Raw genomic sequence first — 22,236 nt, 5'->3', positions numbered from 1 at the left:
TTTAATGGCTGCACAAAACTATTCTACCGCTATGTTCACACAACAATCTTCTATGGCTGTTATTTCATACTTAAAATCATGGCTGTTGTTTTGAGTATCAAACAACGGCTGTGGTTTAGCATGTTCCAATGGTTGTCATTGCAATAACAGCAGCTAGAAACGTGTTCTAGTTCAAAGTCAAAGATGGCCCTTTTGGGTGTGTCTTTAATTTAAATGTCCATTGATTTTTATATAAAGGACAAAATAACGGTGTTTGTGCAGTAACGACTGCAAATTAATGAAACAAAATTTATTTTATACAGTGTGGGAACCAATGGCCGTTGTTTCTATAGACTTTAATTGAAATAATTAAAGAATGAAAACAAAGGCTGTTATCTTACATTTAAATGGCGGTTGTTATTTTACAGCATGTAAACACGGCCATAGGCTGACCATTTGCTCTTTTACACTGGCAGGTACATCTTGTTTAGTTATTTTATAGTGTATCTGTCAGTGTTTAGACCCAGACTGATCAGTAGAATGAGACGCCGGGAGACGTCTGGGCTTCTCTTCCCACTCTGCGCCAGTGAGATTTCGATTTGCCCATAGACTTGCATTGGGAGTCTGTCCAGGTCACAGGACACACAGGAGCTAGGAGTGATCATATTAAGCAGATACTTCTTTAGGCTTGTTCTCCTGATTGGTTGGGGTCTGACTACTGAGACATAGAAGATTGTCTGCAGAGCAATTTTCTATGTCTTAGGTGTCAGACCTCAACCAATCAGGAGAACAAGCCTAGAGAAGTATCTGCTTAATGTGATCACTCCTGGCTCCTTTGTGTCCTGTGACCTGGACGGTCTCCCAATCCCTAAACCTCAAAATCCCAATAAATCAAAAATATTTATATGTCTTTGTGACATATTACAGCTAGGTCCCCACTTCGGAAACTTATCGGGCATTGATGACCGTCCTCTTATATAGACGGCCACTAATAATGGCTGTGATCATTGTTAGCGGAGGTCTATTTTAGTTTCTGAAGTGGGAAGAAAGCCTATAAGTTTATTTTAATGAAAGGTACACTTTAAGGCTATGTTCACACAGCAGTTTTTTTCAGCTCCGTTTAAAAATTACATCTGTCATTTTGAGGCTGATATAATGGACGTTATTTAGCTGTCTGCCATCCCCCCCCCCCAGGTGTTTCTTCATTATTCTAGTTTGGGATTACTAATTGGTCTTTGGCTTAATTGAAAAGTCCATTGAATTTAATAGTAAAAACGAAGAAAAAACGGGGACAAAAGAAAAACTGTGTGTAAACAACTAATAAAAAACACCCGCTGTTTGCAAAAGACGTCCGAGAATAATGATCATGTTTATTATTTTGAAGTCCACTGTGTGTGCATTGGACGTCCATCTTCCCTTTAACTTCAACGCATTGCCATTGCTGTCAGTAAAATCATGGCAAAAACATACATTTTTTTTAAATATCAAAATCGTCTGCCTTTTCTCCATTTTTGACGTTGTGCCTAACTCTGAAAAACTCTGTTCTCAGACCCAAAAGCATAATAATCATAAGATATTATTGCTACAGGCAGCACCTTATTACAAATCCTCCCAAGACGATAAGGCAGTATAAGTGATGACTCAGCTTTAACACAAGGTTCCATGTGCTGTTCTGATTATGGATTGACCGCATTGTTCTTTATAGCCAGCAGTGGTTGTAGCTGTAAGATTTTATGATTAATGTATTTGCATATTAATTGCATATTAATGCAAATAGTACTACTATGTTCTGTATAGGTGTTAACTAGTGAAGGTCATTCTGGGGCTTTAAATTTGGTATTTCCATTATAATTGCAACAGGAAGAGTTAGAAGTCTAAAATATTAAAGGGACCTGTTCAGTCTTAGGGCAGCATGTTATAAAGTAGCAGAAGCTGAGCAGACTGATATATAATGGTGTGAGAAAACAGTCAGTATAACTGAATCCCTGATAGGTCTGGGCTAGCTGTCAATCCATGGTGTGGACCGCCCACTGGACCCCTAATCCCAGAAGGATAAGGGATTTAAATGAATAAAGTTATACTGATTCTTTTGTATATCTGCTTAGCTTCTTATACTTTATAACATGCTTTCAACATAGCACACTGTATATTAAGTGTGTGGAGAATGGAGAAATAGAAGGGTATTTTGCTTTAATAAAGTATAAAGTTATACTCCCTTGTACTGTTGATTTCTGCAAAGTTTGTTGAAAGTCCTATTTAAGTGTCTTCTCTGCAGAGATTGTTAACTTCTTGTCACTTAAATCAATCATATCATTTGACAAAGGGTGGGCACATTTTTACATTAGACTTTATGTATTATGAAAATATGCCCAAAAGTTAACTTCACTGGAAAAGTCTCGTCTAAAGTAGTTTTTGTACGTAAACTTAACTAGAAGGTGCAGTACGGTATTATAATGAAAGGCATTGTCCTAGATCAGTAAAAAACAGGCTACTTTCTTGTAAAAACAGTACTAAACAAGTCTGCAGATTGTGTATTGCATTGCACCTCAGCCGTATTAATGTTAAAGGGGTACTCCGGAAAAAATTCAGTAAATTATGTCGATTTGTAAATCACTTCCAGTATTTATCTGCAGATGTATGCCCTGCATGAAGTGGTATATTCTTTTCAGTCTGATTTGGTGCTCTCTGCTGCCACCTCTGCCCATGTCAAGAACTGTCCAGAGCATGAGAGGTTTTTTTATGGGGATTTGCTACTGCTCTGGACAGTTCCTCTCATGGAAAGAGGTGGCAGCGCTGTGCCAGACTGGAAAGAATACGACACTTCCTGCAAGACATACAAATCTGTATCTCTCTGACACTAGTTGATTTAAAAACTATAAATGAAGCTTAATTAAACTGCAATACTATTCAGCCTATGGCCAGTGGTGGCTCTGTTTATAGAAAACAAACAAAAAAAAAATGCGGCCATCTTGGACAATTCCTTCAATTCCTTTTTCCCTTTTTTTAAACCATGGGATGTTAATATTTTAGCCCCATTTTAGTCATCATCAGAATTATTAAAAGTTGTGTCCATTCATAAACACAGGATGTGCTGCAGATTTGATGCGGCAGATAATAGTGTAAGTAAATGATTGAACACAGCTTCAAATCTGCTGCAGATCCTGTTCCTATAAATATACCCTTAGGCTACAAACCCACTTGGCGGGTCTGCAGCGAGTCCCCTTGCTGCGTATTTGCAGTGAGACTCGCTGCAGATCCCGGCCCTATACTTTTAATGGCAGACAAACACGCAGCAGGGATGTACATCCCTGCTGCGAGTTTGTCTGCAGCCCACCCCATTAACCCCCCGGCCGCCTACGGCGGTTCCCGATGTCTTCAGAAAGCCGGAGCGGGGACCAGGTGAAGTATATGCTCCAGCCAGCCGCCCGCAGCCCCGGCCGCCCGATCGCCCCCCCCCCGCAGCACCGATCGCACGCCCCCCGAGCACCGATCGCACCCCCCCCCCGCAGCACCGATTGCACCCCCCCCCGCAGCACCGTTAGACGCCCCCCCCGCAGCACTGATCGCACGCCCCCCCACAGCACCGATCGCTTGCACGCCCCCCTGCAGCCTGGCCGCTCGATCGGGGGGGGGGGGCGTGCGATCGGTGCTGCAGGGGGTGGCGTGCAATCGGTGCTGCGGGGGGGCGTGCGATCGGTGCTGCGGGGGTGCGATCGGGCGGCCGGGGCTGCGGGCGGCTGGCTGGAGCATATACTTCACCTGGTCCCCGCTCTGGCTTGCTGAAGACATCGGGAACCGCCGGAGCCGGTATCAGGTGAAGTATCAGCTCCGGCGGCTGGGGGATTAATGGGGTGGGCTGCACACAAACTCGCAGCAGGGATGTACATCCCTGCTGCGTGTTTGTCTGCCATTAAAAGTATAGGGCCGGGATCTGCAGCGAGTCTCGCTGCAAATACGCAGCGAGGGGACTCGCTGTAGACCCGCCAAGTGGGTTTGTAGCCTTAGGGTACGTTCACACCTACCGGATCCGAAGCGGATTTGACGCTGCGAGTTAGCAGCGAAATCCGCTGCAGATCCAGTACTGTGAATTTGAATGGGTCCCTTACACGCAGCGGATCCGCTGCGTGTATGGAACCCGGCCCTTTTAACCCCCGCGCCGCCAGCCGAAAGTCCTCCCCTCGCTCCTCTTCAGACAATCAGGGCTGCCGTGCACTGATTGGCTGAAGAGGAGGGAAGGGAGCCGGGAGCTTCACACAGCCGGGCACCGAGCTGATAATGTACGCTCGGGGTGGCCGGCGGTGTGGGCGGACGGGGGGCGGGGGCTGCGGGAGGGCAGGCTTTCAGCCGGCGGCGTGGGGGTTAAAGGGGCCAGGTCCCATACACGCAGCGGATCCGCTGCGTGTATGGGACCCCATTCAAATTCACAGTACTGGATATGCAGTGGATTCGGTAGGTGTGAACGTACCCTAAAGGTATATTTATAGGAACAGGATCTGCAGCAGATTTGAAGCTGTGTTCAATCATTTACTTACACTATTATCTGCCGCATCAAATCTGCAGCACATCCTGTGTTTATGAATGGACACAACTTTTAATAATTCTAATGATGACTAAAATGGGGCTAAAATATTAACATCCCATGGTTTAAAAAAAAGGGACCCATTCAAATTCACAGTACTGGATCCGCGGCGGATTTCGCTGCTAACTCGCAGCGTCAAATCCGCTGCGGATCCGGTAGTTGTAAACGTACCCTTAATGTCAAACCAACAATATCTTAAGGACTAACGCTAAGAACTACAGAGCAGACAGAAAGCATCTCTATGCATGTAGAAAATACTGACTATATTGTTATCTAGGATATCCTGACATCACTGCTATACGCATCCCAGCTGGCGTTTCCCATTAGCATAAAAGCTTTATTACAAGGATGTCCCAATTTATTCTAAGTAATTTAATTCATTTCCAACGCAAATCATTGCTGTACCTCTTGTGTTCCATACATTACAAGAGAAAGCCATCAATAGTGATATCCTAAACCCTTGTTTTTTGGAGTCACGCGGTGATGAATTTAATTCTTTGCTTCTATCTTCTAGTAAAATGTAACGCAGCAAGTTATTGATTGATAAAGAAGATATAGCAACAGGATTTCAGCGGGAAGACACATTTCATTCATCTTCCTCTGAAATAATAGGTTAGCACTCACCAGCTATGGTAAAATATGGCTGAGTCAGACATTCAGATTTCAGGGCATGGTGAGAATAAATTAATTGTGATATACACTGTGAATTCTTCAGCATATATTTTAGCATTTAATGCATTTGGGAAGTATTTATCAACCTCTCAAAATCAGTTTTGTTCACCCAGAATTCTCAGTAGAGCAGTAACTAGGTCATGATTCTATGTGTTTTCCTGGATGCAAAAATAGCACGATAATGCATAAAAGTTACTTGTAGGAACTCCATTCTTTTTTTTTTTTTTTTTTGCTATACCTGGTGTAATTTAAAGCAATATTACAGTCATTATTTCCCTTTCTTTTTAAAAATCAACACTTTTTTGAAACTATTGGTCATAATAAACATACATAAGTGCAAGGCGAGCTACGTGGCAGCACATAATAAATGTTCCATACAATGCATGACGGTACAACATACAGCACAAGTTCCCCTGCAGTATACATCACACCACATGCTACACTAACATCCCTGCATAAATTATAAAGATGTTAAAAAAAAAAAAAAAAAAAACAGTGATGGGGAGGAGAAGAGGGAAAGAACGAGACAGGGAAGGGACATCACAGGCCTGATGTTTTACTGAAAGATAAAACATAGATAAGAGGGAAGCAGAGTGATGTAAATCTTCTTTTTTATTAATATCTGAACTGTTCAATATGGCAGTCTGTAGATGGGCCTTTTTCAGAACAGGTTGGACATGGCATCTCTTCTCGTAAGTCAGTTCCTGGATAGTCATAAAGCATCCCTAAAGGAGAAGTCTGACGAAAATTTTTATTAAAGTATTGTATTGCCCCCCAAAAGTTATACAAATCCCCAATATACACTTATTATGGGAAATGCTTATAAAGTGCTTTTTTCCCTGTACTAACTACAGCATCAAGGCTTCACTTGCTGGATAAAATGGTGATGTCACGACCCGACTCCCCGAGCTGTACGCGCTGTGGCTGCTGGAGAGGATGATGGCAGGGAGATGCAGTGTCCCTCCTGTGCCCTGTGTCCCTCAGTGTCCCTCTGCCAGTGTCCCTCTGTCCTCTCTAGCTGCCACAGCCCGCACTGACCTGGGCATGACATCACCATTTCATCCAGGAAGTGAAGCCTTGATGCAGTAGTAAGTGCAGGGAAAAAAGCACTTTATAAGCATTTCCCATAATAAGTGTATACTGGTGATTTGAATAACTTTTGGGGGACAATACAATACTTAAATAAGAATTTTCGACGGACTTCTCTTTTAAACAGTTTATAAAACTCCAAGTATTTGGGCTTGTCCCAACAGTATGATCCTCCAGAAATGGTTTATACAACACAGTACAGAAGGCTTTTCCTGCACACAATCACTGTGTTCATGTTTGTGTTTGAGTTCACCTGCCACCAATCCCCCTTCTGCTGCTTTGACAGCACATGGTACTTGCTTCTCAGTGCTTCCTGGTCTACTCTTCACACAAGGAAGTGACAGCTCAGTGTTGGCTATAGTAGGTCACCACTGTGGCTAGTGACTGGCTAGTGAGTGGGCACTCCCTTGTATTGAGTAGAGACTAGGAAATGCTGAGCAGAGGAATTAGGTGCCATCATACCAGCAGCAGTGGAGGGAACAGTGACAGGTGAGTATAGGTATTTTTAGTTTTTATCTCAGTCTGATCCTTTACAATGGTACCATCACAGAATCCTGATAATGAAGTTCAATGTAATAATGAACATTTTTATACAAACTCTGCAGATGTTAGTGTTATTTTGGTAAAATTAGATAAGGTATGATGAGCTCCATCAGGTTATTGTTGTGAATCGAATGGCTTTGACATCCAGTATAGCCTACAGCATATTTATATAGCACTGTCAGAATGGCATCCAATTTCACATAATGGCACATTGAACATAATGTATCGTAAGGACCTTGTTACTAGGAATGGAAGTTATCATAGATGGAATGTAACACTGGATAAAAGATTAAGCAATGAATTACCTGTAATGTAGCTGTCTGTGTTCTACTTGCTGATTTCTGTGAAATTTGTTCCATTATGAAACTGTGTCAGTGTCGCATACCGTATGATAAATTAATATTGATAACACTCTCATCCTGATCTTGTCTGTAAACAGCTGTGGCTTAGAAAAGAAAAAATGACATTTTGTTTTATATATTTAGATCTTTGTTTATATGGATCTATATTTGTATGTGTCCAACTAATAAAGAGGTTTTCCAAGACTTTAATATTGATGGGAAATCCTTAAATGGGTGTTTTCTATTAATATAGTTATCAAAAGGATAACAAGTGGATGCATAGTGGTCCAACAGTCCCCCCCCCCCCCCCCCCACTGAGACTGAGAACGCAATGCTCAGGATGGGTTCGGAGGGCACAAAGAAAGTGAATGGGACACTAGCTGTCCATGCATGTCACAATTTTCTTTCTTTCTTGAAATTGATTCATTGGTGGGGCTACTAACACCCCCCCCCCTCCAAATCTGGTTTTGTGGCCTACCTCTTTGGGTGGAAGCCTGCAGCTGCACAGAGAGGCTACCCTATATCTTTCGTTGAGGTCTGACGTCTTAGCTGAGTCAGACATGTTCAGTGCAGGAAAGACACAGCAGGGATTGGATGTGATGTATTGCACATGTCCGTAAAAAATGTCAGAGCTCAGAGAAAGATATGGGACGTCTCCTCTGTGAAGCTGCATTCTCCTGCACTGCGATAACGCCCAGAAGGGCGTGCTTGCAGACAACTCTTCCCACCAGCTTTGATTGGTACTGAGGGAAAGAACGCCTCAATGCCTGGACAAGGGTAATTGGTATATGGTGTGGGAAGTAACAAAGGTATAGCAGGGCACGTGAAAGCGATTAGATATATGTTTAGAGACATTGCAGGACACTTTATTAGGCAATATTTTTACTTTAGTAGTGTGTGGTGTTAAGGTAGCTGACAAGACCCATTCTCCTTTGTCATTTCTGATATATGATATTAGGAGGTTATGTAGAATATAACTGCATAACTGTTATGCAACTTTCTTTCTACTTGAGTACACTTCACGAATGTCTCAGTATATATGGACTGTCTATCCAGGTGTTGATAGCAGTGAGGGTGGAGCGTGTGCGGGTCTCCTGCAGGGTTTGGGCAGGACTGTAGAGTCACAAGACAGGATGGTGGCAGGATGAGTAAGATGATATTGCATCGTTTTCTCCCTGCTTCATTTTCTGTTAGAAGTCAGTGTACATTGTGTTTCACCATTTTGCTAGACATTTACACAGGTTCCATTGAGCAAAGTATGTTACCATCATAACTACTTTTTGTGGCAACTGCATCAAAGCTGTATTGGATTATATACTTGGTGTCATGTGTAAGGTGGGCATAAAGTAATAATCTCATGAACAAAGAAAAAACTCAGCTCACCATAGGAGGTTTGTTGTGTGATGGTGGACGTTCAGGCAGGAGCAAGTGGAGTAGTAGTGGGCCGCACCCGGTGATAATAGTAAGAAGGAGGAGAAGATCCACAGCGTCCAAAAAAAGTTTTGTTGTCTTTATTATGAGGCATATAAAAAGTTACAAAAGATAAAAACGTAGGCCTACATGTTTCGGGGAAACACACCCCCTTGATCACGGCAGTACAGACTTTCACAGAATCACAGGTATATATGCCAAACATTTAGATGCAGTGGGGAAGGGAACGCCCCGTGGGTGGGTGTGTTTACGTATGTGATTAGACACAATTGCTAAATGCTGGACATAGCACATGACTACTAGTGTGCACAATGCATATCAGACAGATGAGAGAAACATGAAAAAAAAAAAAAAACACACACACAAAAAAAAAATTATTTATATATTTATTTTATTATATTTATTATTATTTTTATTTTTTTTTGTGTTTTTTTTTTTTAAACGTGTTTTTTTCCTTTTTTTTTTTTTTTTTTCATGTTTCTCTCATCTGTCTGATATGCATTGTGCACACTAGTAGTCATGTGCTATGTCCAGCATTTAGCAATTGTGTCTAATCACATACGTAAACACACCCACCCACGGGGCTTTCCCTTCCCCACTGCATCTAAATGTTTGGCATAAAGTAATAATGTGAATGAAGAAACATAGGAAAACTAATTTTACTGTTAAACTTGTACAGACCTACACTATAGTACATGAGAATAGAATAGGATTTTGTGACCGTCCCCCAAACCTGTAGCAGATAACAAGTTCCTAGCTGCCTGTATTCTGTGAATTCTGTAAATGCTCATAGAAATGCATTCAAGTACATTCATAATATAGTTTTCAGTATTATATTAGATAATATAGAATATAGGCGGCTGTAAATAGGGATTGATCTGATATATCTGTCTTATATATTCTTAACAGAATCACTCCATTTACAATCCTCCAAACGGGAGTTTAACTTTAAATCATGCGACTGAGAAGATAACTGGACTGAACAATAGTTTCGAGTAGAAGACGGCTATCAAACAACAGTTCCCAAGGCAGATAAAGGTTTACATTTTGGCCGATCCTTAACAAAGACTACATTGCGTGATTGGTGGGTGTCAGACTCCTATGACTTACCCCGAACAGCAGAAAGGTGCATTGGCTTACCTTTCAGCAGTTCCGGCAGTTGCTCAGGGCTCAAGGCACCTAGGGGACCCACTTCCCTCCAAACCACCCTCATCTGATCTTACACGGCAAGTGTTACTGACCCAAGTGAACTACGGCTCTATGCATCCCTATGGAGTGTTGGAAAGAGCTATACTCTGGGAATCCTGTGGAGAGGGAAAAAGTGAATTTTCTCTGGAATATCCCTTTAACTAGAATCTCCTACAATAAGAAGACCATCTAGCTGTTTTAGGGATCTTGCCTGAGCAGGGACTATAAGGCAAGGTAGGTGGCATTACAGAGCCAGCACTTATCCTCTTGGAGAAGAGCTAATTTGTATGTTCATTTGTTATTGAATATGTCATGCTATTGCTACATGATATTGTTATGGTCAGTATGGCAAAGGCAGTCTGACAAGACACGGACAGTGAGCCCTGAGCTGACCCCACCCACTGACCCTGCCTAATTGCCACGGACGGCCCTAAACGGCCCGGACAACCACGGAGTCGGTCCCTACACTGAATAGGTGCGACACACAGAGCACGGACAGACAAACAAAACACAATAAGAGGTGTCAGACAAACCAGGTCAGCAACAGTCGAGCGGCGAAGTACAAAAACAGCAAACAGGAGAATAGTCGAGGTCAAATGCAGAAGGTCCAGAATACAGAGATCAGTGTAACTAAACAGGGAGCTGAGCAGGCGAGTGAACTCTAATAGTCAGCAGGGAAGGGAGAAACTTGCTGCTTTTTATCTGAGATCAGAGACTAAGTCCAGCAGATGATTGGACCAGCCCTGATCCCAGCAGCAAGTTCAGCTGAGAAGATCAAGCAGAGCAGTAACCCCTGCACTGCCAGGAGTCTGCCAGGAAAAGCGGGTGTGGCTGGCAAATACAACACAATTCAGACAGAGTAAAAAGAAAAACACAGACAAACTCAGCGCTTCCTCGACCGCCCGGCACGGACCGAGGAGCACAAAGTCATATTCCTAACAGTACCCCCCCTCTTATGAGGGGCCACTGGACCCTCACTCAAAGGACCAGGCTTAGAGGGGTTACGGGCATGAAACTGCCGGATAAGGCGTGAGGCATGTATGTCCTTACTGGCAACCCAAGTATTTTCCTCGGGACCAAATCCTTTCCACTGGACAAGATATTGGATGGAATTTTGAACTTGGCGAGAGTCCAAAATCTTGTCCACCTCAAACTCCAGCTCACCTTGGATGACCAGAGGAGCAGGGAGGACTGCTGGAAGCACAGGAACTACATATTTTTTTAACAATGATTTATGAAAGACATTGTGAATCCTCATATTATTGGGTAACTGTAGGCGGAAGGACACAGGATTAATGACTTCTGTAATTAGATAAGGACCAATGTATTTAGGTGCTAATTTCCCAGAAGGGACTCTGAGCTTAAGATTTCTCGTGGAGAGCCACACCTTGTCCCCTACCTGATATTCATGGCCAGATATACGTCTTTTATTAGCTTGTATGCTAGACAACCTCTGGGCCTTAGTCAGGCTCACAAGAGCCTGGGCCCAGACTGTGCACAGTCTTTGATAGATAACTTCAGCTGAAGGATTTACAGACTCTGGAGAGTGAGCCGACGAATACCTGGGATTATACCCATAATTGCAAAAGAAAGGCGACATTTTGGTAGACTGACTCTCTCTATTATTAAGCGCGAACTCTGCTAGAGGCAAATAGTTTTTCCATTTATCCTGAGAACATGATACAAAACATCTAAGAAATTGTTCTAAGGATTGGTTTACCCTCTCCGTTTGCCCATTAGACTGGGGGTGAAAGGCAGACGAAAAGGACAACGAAATCCCCAAACGACCACATAGTTCTCTCCAGAATTTGGAGACAAATTGCACTCCCCTATCAGAGACAATGTTTTCAGGAACCCCATGTAACCTTAGGATATGATTTATGAACAGAGTGGCCAAAGTACAAGCATTGGGGAGTTTTTTCAACGGAATAAGGTGGCACATTTTGGAGAATCTGTCCACCACCACCCAGATCACTGTTTTCCCTTTGGACAATGGCAAATCTGTGATGAAGTCCATAGCGAGGTGGGTCCATGGTCTCCTAGGTATAGGAAGAGGGTGAAGGAGGCCCTCTGGTAACCTACGAGGGACCTTGGACCTAGCACAGACTTCACAAGCTTCAACAAAACATTTTACATCTTGGGACCAAGAAGGCCACCAATATTGCCTTGAGAGGAGATACTTGGTACCAGCAATTCCCGGGTGACCAGCCAAAACAGAACAATGGGTTTCCTCCAAGACTCTAAGCCGGAGATTGGGGGGTACAAAGAGTTTTCCCTCCGGAGTATTTTCAGGGGCAAGGGACTGAGACTCTACCACCTGAGCGACAAGATCAGGTTGGAGGATGGCAAGGACCACCCCGGGCGCGAGTATATTTTCTGGTTCACCTTTGGGGACATTACTGGCATCAAAACTCCGCGATAGGGCATCAGCTTTGACATTTTTAGAACCTGGACGATAGGTTATCTCAAAATCAAAACGAGTAAAGAACAACGCCCACCTCGCCTGTCGAGGGGTTAGGCGTTTGGCCTTGTCTAGGTACAATAAGTTTTTGTGGTCAGTTAGTACCCTGACCTTGTGTTTAGCTCCTTCAAGGAAATGCCTCCATTCATCGAATGCCCACTTGATGGCAAGCAGTTCCCTGTTACCAATATCGTAATTTCCTTCTGCTGGGGAAAATTTCCTGGAGAAGTAAGCTATAGGTTGGAGGTTGGTGAGACTCTCAGGGCCCTGAGAAAGAACCGCACCAACCCCCACCTCTGAAGCATCAACTTCAATAACAAAAGGTTGCTCCAGATCAGGCTGGATGAGCACGGGTGCCTTGGAGAAACATCTTTTTAACTGTCCAAATGCCTCTATAGCCTTGGGAGTCCAGTTATCCAGGTCAGCCCCTTTTCTGGTCAGGTCAGTAAGGGGTTTAGCAATTATGGAAAATCCCTTAATAAATTTTCTGTAATAGTTGGCAAATCCCAAGAATCTTTGCAATGCCTTAAGGTTAGTGGGACGTTCCCATTTCTCAATGGCTGCCACTTTGACAGGATCCATACTAAAAGAGTTGGGAGAAATTATGTACCCCAGAAAAGAGACCTTCTGGATTCCGAATTGGCATTTGGACAGTTTGGCAAACAAGTTATTATTTCTAAGCAAATGCATAACAGTGCGAACATGGTTTACGTGGGAAGACCAATCCGGCGAAAAGATTAGGATATCATCCAAATACACCACCAAGAATTTCCCCAGATGTTCCCTGAATATGTCATTCACAAAATGCTGGAATACTGCAGGGGCATTACTCAGACCAAATGGCATCACCCGATACTCAAAATGTCCCTCAGGGGTATTGAAGGCGGTCTTCCACTCATCCCCCTCCCTTATTCTGATCAGATTGTAGGCCCCACGAAGATCTATCTTGGAGAACCACTGAGCACCCACAATCTGATTAAAGAGATCTGGAATAAGAGGAAGGGGGTGCTGGTTTTTGATAGTGATCTTATTTAGTTCTCGGTAATCAATACACGGTCTAAGACCACCATCCTTTTTACCAACAAAAAAGAACCCTGCACCCATGGGAGAGCTGGAGGGACAAATGTGACCCTTGCGAAGGCTTTCCTGAATGTACTCTCGCATAGCCTCCCTCTCAGGCCTAGACAAATTAAAAATTCTACCTTTAGGGTATTTAGTACCAGGGATCAAATCAATGGAGCAATCATATGGTCTATGAGGTGGCAACACATCAACAGCCTTCTCGTCAAACACATCTGAGAAATCGGAAATAAACTCTGGGATCTCCCCCTCCTTGGGGAAGACATCTGCGGCATTCAGCGAAATACAATGAGGAGAGCACTCAGATCCCCATTTTACCAATTCATGAGTGGACCAATCAAAAACAGGATTATGTTTACTCAACCAAGGTAAACCCAGAATAACGTCAGTAGATAAATTGCCCATGATTAAAAAGTCAAGCATTTCTTGGTGAATTGACCCAACCTGCACCTTCATAGTCGGAGTGATATAGCAGATTCTACCCCTGGCCAAAGGGGTAGAATCCGCACCAGTGATGGTCAGCGGATTATTGAGCAAAAGCGGACATGCCTCTAAACGTGACCAAAAACCGGAGCTAATGAAATTGGCGGAGGCCCCAGAATCCACATGAGCAAAACCTGAGACCAATTTGTGCCCCAAACAAAGTGAGATAGGTACCAATAATTTATTTTTATGTTCAAGGGATACCTGTGCACCTGAATGACCCCCTCGATGGTCACTCAGGCGCTGGAGTCTTTCAGCCGGCTGGTCAGGTCTAGCAGGACAGGACCTCACACGATGACCGAGTTTACCACAGTATAGGCAGAGGTTGTGTTGCAGGCGGAAGGCTCGTCGGGTCTTGGTATCTGAGGCTCCAAGCTGCATGGGCTCTTCTTGTGACAGAGGAACAGAAGGAGGAGGCTGAGAAACACAGTCAATAACAGGAAGAGAACTAGAAGACTCAGAAGTTCCTTTCTCCCTATGTCTGTCTCTGAGTCGCCTGTCAACCCTAATCGCCAAAGTCATTGTTTCTTCTAAGGTGTCGGGGGTAGGGTATACCACTAATAGGTCTTTAAGCTGGTCCGACAACCCCATCCGGAACTGGCACCGCAGTGCGGGGTCATTCCAGCCAGATGACACACACCACTGTCTGAATTCCGCACAGTACTCCTCCACAGGTCTCTTTCCCTGTTTCATGGAAGTCAGTTGGCGTTCTGCTTCCGCTGCTAGGTCTGGATCGTCATACAGGAGTCCTAGGGCAGAAAAAAATTGATCCACGGAGGTCAACTCCATGGATCCAGGGGGTAATGAAAAAGCCCACTCCTGAGGAGGACCCTGCAAGAGGGACATAATAATGCCCACCCTTTGGTCCTCATCTCCAGAGGAGTGGGGGCACAAACGAAAAAACAACTTGCACCCCTCTCTAAATGTTCGGAAATGCTTCCTGTCTCCCTTAAACTTTTCAGGGAGCTGCACCGGAGGTTCCGGAGGTAGAGGGGTGGTCATGGTCACCTGTCGGGGTGCAGTCTCTTGTTCCTGGACGCGCTCAGCAAGGTTCTGAACCAGCGTGTTCAGACCTTGCATCTGGTTCACCAGAGTCTTCATGGCGTCCATAATGCTAGGTTACCCCAACAAATTATTAGGCTGACTATTCTGTTATGGTCAGTATGGCAAAGGCAGTCTGACAAGACACGGACAGTGAGCCCTGAGCTGACCCCACCCACTGACCCTGCCTAATTGCCACGGACGGCCCTAAACGGCCCGGACAACCACGGAGTCGGTCCCTACACTGAATAGGTGCGACACACAGAGCACGGACAGACAAACAAAACACAATAAGAGGTGTCAGACAAACCAGGTCAGCAACAGTCGAGCGGCGAAGTACAAAACCAGCAAACAGGAGAATAGTCGAGGTCAAATGCAGAAGGTCCAGAATACAGAGATCAGTGTAACTAAACAGGGAGCTGAGCAGGCGAGTGAACTCTAATAGTCAGCAGGGAAGGGAGAAACTTGCTGCTTTTTATCTGAGATCAGAGACTAAGTCCAGCAGATGATTGGACCAGCCCTGATCCCAGCAGCAAGTTCAGCTGAGAAGATCAAGCAGAGCAGTAACCCCTGCACTGCCAGGAGTCTGCCAGGAAAAGCGGGTGTGGCTGGCAAATACAACACAATTCAGACAGAGTAAAAAGAAAAACACAGACAAACTCAGCGCTTCCTCGACCGCCCGGCACGGACCGAGGAGCGCAAAGTCATATTCCTAACAGATATCATGTTTTATGTTAATTTTCCAGAAGTGTAAATTAACACTAGTGATATTCGTACCCTTTAATACAAAAATCTATTTTCAATACCTATAAAATATGCATCAATATCAATAAAGTAATATAACAATAAATAGCTCTAACAACTGGTTGGTCTTTTCAATTTTAAGTTTCATCATGACAATTAAAAAAAAAAAAAAAAAAGAATTAAGGCCAAATGCAGGTAGATGAGTTCAGAAGTGCCAATCAGGGGAAGACATACAAGATTTCACACGCTTTTTTCATAAAGAAAAGGGAGAATATAGTAAATATTTTGCTTCACCACTTTATACTACTATATATATGACACAAGCACATTACTCTCCAACCTCCAAAGAAAACTACCACTACTATGAGTCTCACAGCAGAAGCATAAATCTAGAATCATATTGCTTGTCAAAATAGCAAAATGGATGGCCAAGATCCAAAAACCTGTTTTAGAAAAGTTAGATTCAAGAATAGGTTGGATTTATGGTACATTGAGTCAATGAACACATGAAAAGTCACAACATTTTACATAATGTTACTCAGTTTTTTTTTAAACTAATCTCCAAGAAACAGTTAGGGTATACAGTGCTGGCCAAAAGTATTGACACCCCTGCAATTCTGTCAGATAATACTCAATTTCTTCCAGAAAATGATTGCAATCACAAATGCTTTGGTATTAATCTCTTCATTTAATTTGTCTTCAATGGAAAACCACAAAAAGAATTGTCAAAAAGCCAAATTGGATATAATTCCACACCAAACATAAAAAAGGGGTGGACAAAAGTATTGGCACCCTTAGAAAAATCATGTGTAATTAACATCATGTGTAATTAACAGCACCTGTTACTTACCCATGGCAAATAACAGGTGGTGGCAATTACTAAATCACACTTTCAGCCAGTAGAAATGGATTAAAGTTGACTCAACCTCTGGACTGTGTCCTTGTGTGTACCACATTGGCATGGAGAAAAGAAAGAAGACCAAAGAACTGTCTGAGGACTTGAGAAGCAAAATTGTGAGGAAGTCCATCTCCAAAGACCTGAATGTTCCTGTGTCTACCGTGGCGGTGTCATCAAGAAGTTGCAAGCCCATGGCACTGTGGCTAACCTCCCTAGATGTGGATGGAAAAGAAAAATTGACGAAAGATTTCAACGAAAGATTGTGCGGATGGTTGTTAAAGAACCTCGACTAAAATTCAAACAAGTTTTAGCTGCCCTGCAGTCCGAGGGTACAACAGTGTCAACCCGTACTATCCGTCAACATCTGAATACAAAGGGATACTCAGGAAGCCCCCACTTCTGACCCAGAGACATAAAAAAGCCAGGCTGGAGTTTGCCAAAAATCACCTAAGAAAGCCAAAAACTTTTTGGAAGAATATTCTCTGGTCAGATGAGGCAAAAGTAGAGCTTTTGGGAAAAGGCATCAACATAGAGTTTACAGGGGAAAAAAATGAGGCCTTCAAAAAAAAGAACACGGTCCCTACAGTCAAACATGGCGGAGGTTCCCTGATGTTTTGGATTTGCTTTGCTGCCTCTGGCACTGGACTGCTTGACCGTGTGCATAGCATTATGAAATCTGAAGACTACCAGCAAATTTTGCCACATAATGTAGGGCCCAGTGTGAGAAAGCTGGGTCTCCCTCAGAGGTCATGGCTCTTCCAGCAGGACAATGACCCAAAACACACTTCAAAAAGCACTAGAAAATGGTTTGAAAGAAAGCACTGGAGACTTCTAAAGTGGCCAGCAATGAGTCCAGACCTGAATCCCATAGAATGCCTGTGGAGAGATCTCAAAATGGCAGTTTGGAGAAGGCACAGAGCATTGTAAGAAACTCATTGATGGTTACCGGAAGCGGTTGTTCGCAGTTATTTTGTGGTTCCTCGGTTCTCAAACTTAACTGGTTTAGGAAGGAAGTTTGAGACATGAGCAGTGTCTTCCCATAGGGAATAATGTAAATGGTTCCAGCACCAACCAATAATTACATACAACATCATTTATTACATTGAAAAGTACCCAGTTTAATCTCTACAGTACATTACAGAGCAGCACTATACTGTACAGTACATTATACACAAGAAACAAAACCAGCAATTATAGTACAGTAGTCACTAACTCCTCACTCATCCTTTACTGTATAGTGCCCCCCACCCCAGCACTGTAAAGTATAGGAGATGGTGGTGCCATGACTGTACTACTACTGTACTGTATATGCACTCCAGCAGTCTTAAACAGTACAGGATGGGAGATGGTGGTGCACTGACTGTACTGCTACTGTACTGTATATGCACTTCAGCGATGTTATACAGTACTGTACAGGATGGGAGATGGTGGTGCACTGACTGCACTACTACTGTTCTGTATACAGTGGCGTAGCTACAATGAAGGCAGGGAAGGCGACTGCTATGGGGCCCCTGCAGAAAGGGGGCCCGAGGAAGCCTGCCCTGCCTTCATGCTAGGTACCCCGCTCCCCCAGGGGTCCAGAGAGGAAGAGGGACCCCCACTGCACTGTTCAGCCCCCTCACTGTAGTGCCGGGTGAGCGGGCTGAACAGAGGAGCAGGACCTGCCAGACGGCACAGGAGAGGGATTAAGGACCTTTGGGTCACATGACCCAAAGGTCCTCAATACCTATGTGAAGATCAGCCCGGACTACAGGAGGAGGAGGAGGGGGGAAGCCTGGGAGCTGTAAGTGCTGTGTATGTGTGTCAGTGAGTGTATATATGTATCTGTGTATGTGTGTCAGTGAGTGTATATATGTATCTGTGTATGTGTGTCAGTGTGTGTATATATGTATCTGTGTATGTGTGTCAGTGTGTGTATATATGTATCTGTGTCAGTGTGTGTATATATATATATATATCTGTGTATATATTTATATGTCAGTGTGTGTATATATGTATCTGTGTATATATTTATATGTCAGTGAGTGTATATATGTATCTGTGTATGTGTGTCAGTGTGTGTATATATGTATCTGTGTATATATTTATATGTCAGTGTGTGTATATATGTATCTGTGTATATATTTATATGTCAGTGTGTGTATATATGTATCTGTGTATATATTTATATGTCAGTGTGTGTATATATGTATCTGTGTATATATTTATATGTCAGTGAGTGTATATATGTATCTGTGTATGTGTGTGTGTCAGTGAGTGTATATATGTATCTGTGTATATATTTATATGTCAGTGAGTGTATATATGTATCTGTGTATGTGTGTCAGTGTGTGTATATATGTATCTGTGTATATATTTATATGTCAGTGAGTGTATATATGTATCTGTGTATGTGTGTCAGTGAGTGTATATATATGTATCTGTGTATATATTTATATGTCAGTGAGTGTATATATGTATCTGTGTATGTGTTTCAGTGTGTGTATATATGTATCTGTGTATATATTTATATGTCAATATGTGTATGTATCTGTGGCTATATATGTGTGTGTGTATGTCAGCAGTGTCCGTAGCACTGGTGTATATGTGTGTGTGTGTTTGTGTATGTCAGTAGTGTCTCAAGTGATTGACAGGTTTGATCCCAAAGATGTTCTGCAACAGCTTCTATTAATGTTGGGCTCTAATAAAAGAACCCACCACTAATATCTGCTGCATTTTCTTTTATTTCTGGTTGAGTATTTATTACACTGAGATGATTTCCCTGTGTACAGTCTACTCATGGTGTATACATCAGCACTAGTGTAATCACATTACAGAGTATATATGTGTGTATGTCAGTGGCGTATCTGTATATATGTTAAAGAAGCAGTTCACTTTTTTTTTTTTTTGCCCCCCCGGGTAGCCGCTGTCATGTATACTTACATAAGATGATCGGTGTCCCGTTCCCGTCGGTCAGTTCCGTCCCGCGGTGCCGTTCACATCGGGCGCGCGCTCACTTCCGCCGGCTGCTGCGAGTCCTCTTCTCTGCCCAGTGATTATACGCCGGAAGTCACTCGCTTCCATGCATTCTCTATGGAAGCGCGTGACTTCCGGCGTTCAAATGACAAGGGAGAGAAGAGGAGTCACAGCGCCGGCGGAAGTGAGCGCGCGCCCGATGTGAACGGCACCGCGGGACGGAACTGACCGACGGGAACGGGACACCGATCATCTTATGTAAGTTTACATGACAGCGGCTACCCGGGGGGGCAAAAAAAAAAAAAAGTGAACTGCTTCTTTAATGGTGCCTCTGTGTGTGTATAAGTGTGTCATTGTCTGTGTTTGGCGGGGCGGGGGGGGGGGGGCGTACAGGATTCATGGGGCCCCATACAGTTTTTTGCTATGGGGCCCCATGAATCCTAGCTACGCCCCTGCCTGTATATGCACTCCATCACTCTTATACAGTACTGTACAGGATGGGAAATGGTGGTGCACTGACTGTACTACTACTATACTGTATATGCACTCTAGCAGTCTTATATCCTGTTCAGGATGGGAGGTGGTGGTGCACTGACTGTACTACTACTGTAATGTATATGCACTCCAGCAGTCTTATATAATACTGTACTGTATGTGAAGCCTCAACAGTGCTAAACTCACCAGGTACAACCCCCCCCCACGCTTGCAAAAACATTCAGATACAAAGCAAAGTTTGAATACTGAACGCTACTTCCCGGTAAATTTTCGTATAATACAGCGATTAGTGATAGCACCCACTTTATATGTGAGACCCACTGTGATCAGTAAATATAGCTAGGAAGACAGAACAGCATCAGTGTGATTCACTCCCCAGCACGTAGCTAATTCCAACAATGTAGCCTTAGACTTACATTGTTGGAAGTAGCCCATCATGTGGATCACGTGGATTGGCATCTGCCGTACTCTCTCCCCTGCTACATCTCCTGATCACAGTTGGTCTCAGATGGAGCAATTATCTGCCAAATCAGTCAGACATCACTCCATATAATAGAGACAGTATTCAGCTGACAAGCTGGATCGTTGTCTCTTAACATGTAAAAAAAATCAGTGGCTGTCGGATGCACATCCCTAAATGTATTATCTGATGCGTGTCTGACAAATGATCAAAGCAAAGAGCTGCATGGACATCACCAAGGATGTCCATGCAGCCCTGCCTGCACAATTATTGAGCCATGTAATAGGCTCAGTAAACGGACTCCGATCTAGCAGATCAGTGCATGCTTACCCTGCGTGTTGGGCCCTTAGTATGTAGGCTATTCTTTAAAAATTTGTATCAACCATGCATTGTCTTCTCTGGGTAACCATCACTGTAGAACATGTAAATGAGAACTAAAGCAAAGAAAGTTGAATCTACTGTTTAATGCTACATAGAATATTTTGGTCAAGTATTTTTCCTTATGTCCTGTTAATTCATCCTCAGTTTGGCTCTATTGTAATGTTACAGAATTACTGGGAGGGCAGATCACATAGTGTTCATGGCAATGGTTGTAGTTAAGTTTTATTTTAGCATATGCTGCTTTCAGTATGGGTGTCCTCGAAACATTAGCATTTTTTTCTGCAGCTCGTATAGGTTTTTATAACAAAAAGCAACTTCATTTTCTTTCTGACAATTTATAATTTAGTGTAGATTGCAAAGGGAAATTGTATTCATTGGGCCGCTTTTATCAAATGCCATAGAATTTGGCAAAAGAATTACAGGTTCTATGAGTTTCTTTCTTTATTGTTCCACAAAAGAAATATCATTCTATTCAAAATGCTCACTACTAAAGTCTATTTAAATTCACAGCTATATGTATCAGGGACGTAACAAACTGGTTTCTACTTTGGCTAGTATCTGCATCTAGAAATGAAAAGCTTATTCTTATATAACATGACCAAACTGGAAAAGGGGAGCAAACTCTTGGCAAGGTATAGTGTCTGAGTTTGACCTCCACATATCGAAGCCTTTGTTCAGAAAAAACGTGCACACTGTCCAATTCAAATTGCTTCTACTCAAGCTGACTACTGAGTGGTTCTCAGAAGGTGGAATAGTTTAGAGCCAATGGTTTTGTTTGTGGCTCTCTGGCAATTTCACAGTTCCTCTTATACTCTTTTACTTTTCATATGGAGAGCACCCTTCCAGTCCCAATCTCTTCCTGTATCCATGTATAATACATCTGGTTAGCAATGCTTCAGTCAGTAGCCAGATTAACACTTGTCAGCACAACAACACTTATAGGAAAATACGTCCATTTATTATGCTTGATTTCTCCCTCCCTCAAAATAATGTTCTAAATACTGTGCCACCCATCTCCAGAAAATGGCATTGATGCTCAACTATCTCTGCACTTCTACACTATAGTAGAAAAGTTGGTTAAATGGGGCAGAACCCTTCCCTCATTCCTCCTGCAAAGGAAAATAGCACAGTATATACACATAGTTTTTTCCAAGGCTCAGTATCATACAGTACATTACCATACCTGACAAATATTTTAAAGGGACAGTCCCTACTTTTGACGCAAGTCCCCCAATCAGCAGAGTTAAAGAATGTATAATTTAAAAGTTTATAGAGCAAGAGACACTGAGTGTACCTGCATTATGACTGTCCACAGGGCCGTATTTACCACTAGGCACCCAAGGTCCAGTGCCTAGGGCAGCACCAGGGAGCCGGGGAAATTAACTTTTTTTTGTTTTTATTTTTTTTAGTCTCCCA

This window comes from Dendropsophus ebraccatus, chromosome 6 (assembly GCF_027789765.1).
Source record: "Dendropsophus ebraccatus isolate aDenEbr1 chromosome 6, aDenEbr1.pat, whole genome shotgun sequence".
NCBI lineage: Eukaryota > Metazoa > Chordata > Amphibia > Anura > Hylidae > Dendropsophus > Dendropsophus ebraccatus.
This window is presented reverse-complemented; position numbering follows the sequence as displayed.